The following is a 5,331-nucleotide window of genomic DNA, read 5'->3' as shown; positions in this document are numbered from 1 at the left end:
TAATGAGGAACTAGAAGTTTGGGCGGGCAGCGAGGAATCCAGGCTGTGGGTGTCCTGGGCCTCACCGTGAGAGAGTTGGAGGGCACACCGAGTTTGAGGTGCCCTTGGTAGAGAGAGGAGTCCCCTGCACTGGGTGGGGAGAGGGATTTGGGTGCAGGTAGCACCCTGGGGAGTGAGAAGGACATGGGGCCAAGGCTCCCAGAGTGGGCACCTCAAGGACAGTGGTTGACAGGAGGGGTCTCCCCCAACCCCACGCTGCCTGTGTCTCCAGGCCCTGTACCCCTCTGGGAAACCCCAGGACAGATGGGTGGGCCCTGTCACTGTAGCTGAGCCCCACACACCATGTGGAGTATAACACAAAGAGGCTGATCCCACATGTGGTTCTGGGGCCCCAAAACATGGTGCCAGGGTGTGCTTGCCTCTCAGGAGGGCCTCCCTGCTGGGCCGTGACACAGCCAGGGCATCGCGTGCAGACAGCGTCCTAGTTCAGGTCTCCCCTCCCACTTCCCTCCCTCCTCCCGTTGGCCAGAGCCAGGGACTCGATCCAGGTCTCCCACGTGGGTGGCAGGAGCTCAGCCATCACTGCTGCCTCCTAGTGTCTGTGTTAGCCGGAAGTAGGCTCAAGCCAGGAATCGAACCCAGGTACTCCAGGATGGGACACAGGCACCTCAGCTGGAGTCTCACCTGCCAGGTCAGACAGCCCCGCCTCTCCTCTTAGAAACCCACAGCCTTGGAGCAGGTCTGCGGGTTCAGGTTCCCAGGTCCCACCTCGGAGTGACCTGGGTTCAGCCTCCAACCCCGGCTCCCGGCCCCAACTGCCTAAGAACACAGGCCCTGGAGGCAGCAACTGCAGCTCAAGTGGTTGGGATCCTGCCCCCCAGGAGGAGACCCAGACTGTGAGCTCCGCGCCGGCTTCCGGCTCTGGCCCCAGCTCAGCCTCTGCTGTCGTGAACATTTGAGGACTGAACCGGCAGGCGGGGGCTGAGGACTGGGGTGGCCCGCGTTGGAGGCTGGGGGGTTGCCTCGCTGGGGCTGCCCTGGCAAAGCCGGGCTCCTGCAGTCCTGGAGGCCGGAAGTCCCGGAGCGAAGTGTTGGCAGGCTGGGTGAGGGGGGATCCACCCCGGGCCTCTCTCCTTGACCTGTCGATGGCCGTCCATCCTCTCCCTCTGTGTCTGCATCCAGATCTCTTCTTGCAGGGACGCCAGTCACGTTGGATTCATTCCTACTCTAATGACCTCATTTTCATGACAGCTATACCGATCAGGTTTCCAGACACAGACCCCGAGGGTGTGGCTGGGAGCTGAGCGCTTCAGCATGACTTTGGGGAAACACAGGTCAGCCGTAAAGGCCCAGCCCTTCCCGGAGTCGAGCACTTGTCCACCCTCCGTACATTTCCCCTCCATTTTCAGAACCAGCCTCTCGTAGTTCCCTCAGCCTGGATCTCTTCCCAATCTACCCCTTCCAGGGAGAGGAATCCGGGACCTGACCCTGCCCCCTGTCAAGGAGACCTCAGACAGCAGCCACGTCACCCGCGTGCCAGCTCCCTGCTGCTCCAAATCTCATCTCCAACTTTCTCCACCTTGCGTTGTGCCCCAAGATGCTGATGGGTGACACCCGTGGGCCCCCTCGCCCTCTGAATTCCTGTGGGGCTGGGCCCAGAAACGGGAGGGAAGAGCTGCACCTTCTCCTGGGTCTCCCCACATCTTACCCAGACCTCTGCACCTACCTCCTGCTGCCCGGCGTGGGCACTTGACCAATGCCAGCACTGGTATTATGCTATGGGAAGTTCCTGCGTGGGCACCTGGCACCCACACTGAGCCACTAGCTGCATTTCGTCCCTGCTTGGCGGGATGAGGGTTTGTTGGTTCCCAGATCAGAAGGCAGGATGTTTCTCGTGGACATGGGGTGGAGGACAAAGCCAGGAGCTGCTGGGGTGGGGAGCTGGGCACCCTTTCGCTGTCCTGCTTCCTTCTCATACTTCCTGGGGAGCCACAGGTGCCGAGGGCGAGACCTGGAACAGGGCTGGCTGCTGGGAATGGGGTGGGGGGTGTCACGGCCTACACGGTGCTTGGCTCTGTCTGGCATGACTGCCAGGGGAACCTAGCGCTGCCTCCCTGTGTGAAGGAGGAAGTGAGCTGCTTTTGTCCAGGCCAGCTGCCACCAATAAATTGCACTAAATCCATTCAATAAATATTTGCTGAGCGCCTTACCCTTTGTTGGTTCCCAAGCAGAAGTTGGCCAGCTCCCCCGAGATGCTCCTCCCGCCATGTCTGTCACCAGAGGGGCGAGAAGGAAGCCTGGCGGTTCCCCCAGACAAGGCCTGGACACACTTCTGAAGTCCACCCCTCTGGATCCCTGCGCGAAAGCCCTAAGCCCCAGGCCCGCAGGAATGGTGCCCTATTGGGAAACAGGACGGGTTGCAGGTCCACTCATAATGAGGTCACCCAGAAGCAGGGTGGGCCCTTCATCCACCGCGACTGCTGGCCGCACGGCCATGGCGGGCCAGAGGCAGAGCCGGAGTGGCTTCCTGTTGGGGTCCCTCGTGACAGCCGCCCAGTGTGACCGTACGTGAGCGGAGTGGGTTGCACAGCCACCGCATGACAGACGGTGGCTTAGCAGGCAGACTGGGGACTAAAGGGCTCTGTTGGCCTTGCCTGTGTTCCAGGCAAGAGGAGGAAATCAAGTCTCCAGGAAGGGAACGCCGGGGCTGACTCAAGCAGGGTGTGAGTCTGGTTGGACCTGGACAGGTGCCAGAGCTATGCAGGGGTGGCCCTGGAGTGACCCAGCTGCTTTTGCAGAAATGGCCGAGAAACCCCCTGAGATTGCCCGAGAGTCGTCCTCCCAGAGGGAGCTCGGCCTCGCCAGCTGCACCGCTCTGGCTGGGGGGCTGGGCCCCTGTGGTCACTCTCCGGGGTGGAGCTCCACCGGAAGTGGGCTGTCTGTGTGCAACCCCCTTTGGCTTGCACGAGAGGAGCTGGGAGTGGGGTGGGGAGGCGAGGCTGGGTTCGCTGAACGAGTTCTTCTGTGATTCTTAGTTACATCACAGGCTTGGTCACCTGCAAGACGCCTCTCCAGTAGCGAGGAAAGTCAGCCTGGCTTTCACTGCATTCACAAAACCCAGCATGGGATGGGCTCGTCCACTGGGCGGTGACGACGGGCACACGCCCTGGACACAGCTGCCCATGCCAGGCTCCCACGATCATTAGCTGTGTGATTCCAGCCAAGTGACCTGACCTCTCTGAGCGTTCAAATATTGCCTGGCCACAGAACCACACGCTGTAAGAAATGTCCACACAGAAAGCATGTGGGGCAGGGGAGGGGGGGAGGATTTGGACAGGAAATGGGGAGTGTCTTGGTTTTCTTTCTTTTTTTTTTTCCCAATTTTTATTTATTTGAAAGTCAGAGTTATGTAGAGAGAGGGGTCTTCCATCCACTGGTTCACTCTCCAGATGACCAATGGCCAAGGCTGGGCCAGGCTGAAGCCAGGAGCCAGGAGCTGCATCCGGGTCTCCCATGCAGGTGCAGGGGCCCAGGAACTTGGGCCATCCTCTGCTGCTTTTCCCAGGCCATTAGCAGGGAGCTGGATCAGAAGTGGAGCAGATAGGACTCAAACCCGTGCCCAGATGGGTTCCTGGCAACACAGGCAGCATCTTTATCTGCTACCCCTGTTTTCCTTAATGAATTAATTTTTATTTGAAAGGAGGAGAGAGACAGACAGACTCTATCCAGGTCTCCCATATGGGTGTCAGGAACCCAAGTACTTGGGCCATCTCCTGCCGTCTCCCAGCAGGGAGCTGGACCAGAAGCAGAGTATCAGGGACTCTAACCAGCACTCCAGGTGGTATAAAGGCTTACCCTGCTGAGCCAGCACACCAGCACCGCCAACCACCCGGGAAGGGCCCCACCTCTCAACCCTGTCGAGTCTGGGATTAGTTTCCAGCAATGACCTTCAGGCCGCAGCCGGGGGCTGGTGGACATGTTATTCGTGGATTGTGGTGCGGCACATACAGCTCCGTGAACATACTAAACCCTATGGAACTGTACGTGTCAAACAGGTAGGATGTGTAGTCTGCACATTATGTCTCCATAGACTGGTATTTGTTTTATAAAGATGCCCGGCCCGTGGAGCCAGGCAGTGAGCATTCACCGTCGTCACCCACAGAGCGGGGAGCACCCTTCTGTGGGGGAGGGACCCCCGGGTGGGATCCTCTGCAGCAGTGGGACATGGCTCCGGTGCTTGGGCCCCTGCACCACGGGGGAGACCCGCGTGAAGCTCCTGACTCCGGAAATCACAGTCCCTGCAGTTCTCCTCTTCCTGGTGCAGAACAATGCGTGCTGTGTTCTGTGGACAGACCAGGGCCACACCCTGACCTTGATCCTGTTCTGGCCTGGACAGGACTGGGTCACGCAGAGACACTGGCAGGACAGAGACTTGATCCAGCAATGGCGTCCAGGCAGCAGGAGGCTCAATGCCTTTTTTTTTTTTTTTTAATATTTACTTATTTATTTGAAAGGCAAGGTGAGGGTGAGAGAGAGAGAGATCTTCCATCTGCTGGTTCACTCCCCAAAAAGGGCCAGAGCTGGACCAATCTGAAGCCGGGAGCCAGGAGCTTCTCCCAAATGGGTGCAGGGGCCCAAAGACTTGGGCCATCTTCCACTGCTTTCCCAGGCAGGTTAGCAGGGAGCTGGATCGGAAGTGGAGCAGCTGGGACTCGAACCGGTGCCCATAGGGGATGCAGCCACTGCAGGTGGCAGCTTTACCTGTTATGCTACAGCATCCCTACGGCGCCACCCCGGAGGCTACAGGAGCTGGTTAGGCCCAGCCACGCCCTATGCCTCAGGCTCCGCCACTGCCAACCCCTAGCAGCGCCCAAGGCTGAGCCATTAGGGCTGCAGAACAGTGCATCAGAATAACCCTTCCCACCGTGGCTTGCCTCAGGCACTTGTTACAGCCCCAAGGACAGAGCGCTGAGTGACACAGCACCTGAGGAGCTGGCCGGGCAGAGGGGCACAGCTGGGAGCTGACTCTTCGCAGGAGAGTGCCCTTCAGGTCTCAGCTTGGATGCCACCCCCTCCTGGAAGCCCTCCATGGCAGTCCTACGTAAGGGAGACGACCTGCGTCTCTTACTCTTGTTCTGCTGCCCCTCCTTCTCTGTGCATTTCTCTTTCCGGAGCCTGTTGCTCCGAGCTGGCTCGACCGGCAAGTGCGTTTGTTGGACATCCATTGCCCTGACTTGGATCTGGGGACCCACTCTCTCCACGCCTGCCCTGAGGGGCCGGGAACACAGCCTCGGCCCTTGGGACAGCCAGTTCCTGGTGAGCTCAGTCCGG

The sequence above is a fragment of the Oryctolagus cuniculus genome, chromosome 18, assembly GCF_051225735.1.
Source record: "Oryctolagus cuniculus isolate XC-2025 breed Fujian yellow rabbit chromosome 18, ASM5122573v1, whole genome shotgun sequence".
In the NCBI taxonomy this organism is placed as follows: Eukaryota; Metazoa; Chordata; class Mammalia; order Lagomorpha; family Leporidae; genus Oryctolagus; species Oryctolagus cuniculus.
The sequence above is the reverse complement of the archived record's forward strand: the minus strand, read 5'-3'. Positions refer to the sequence as shown.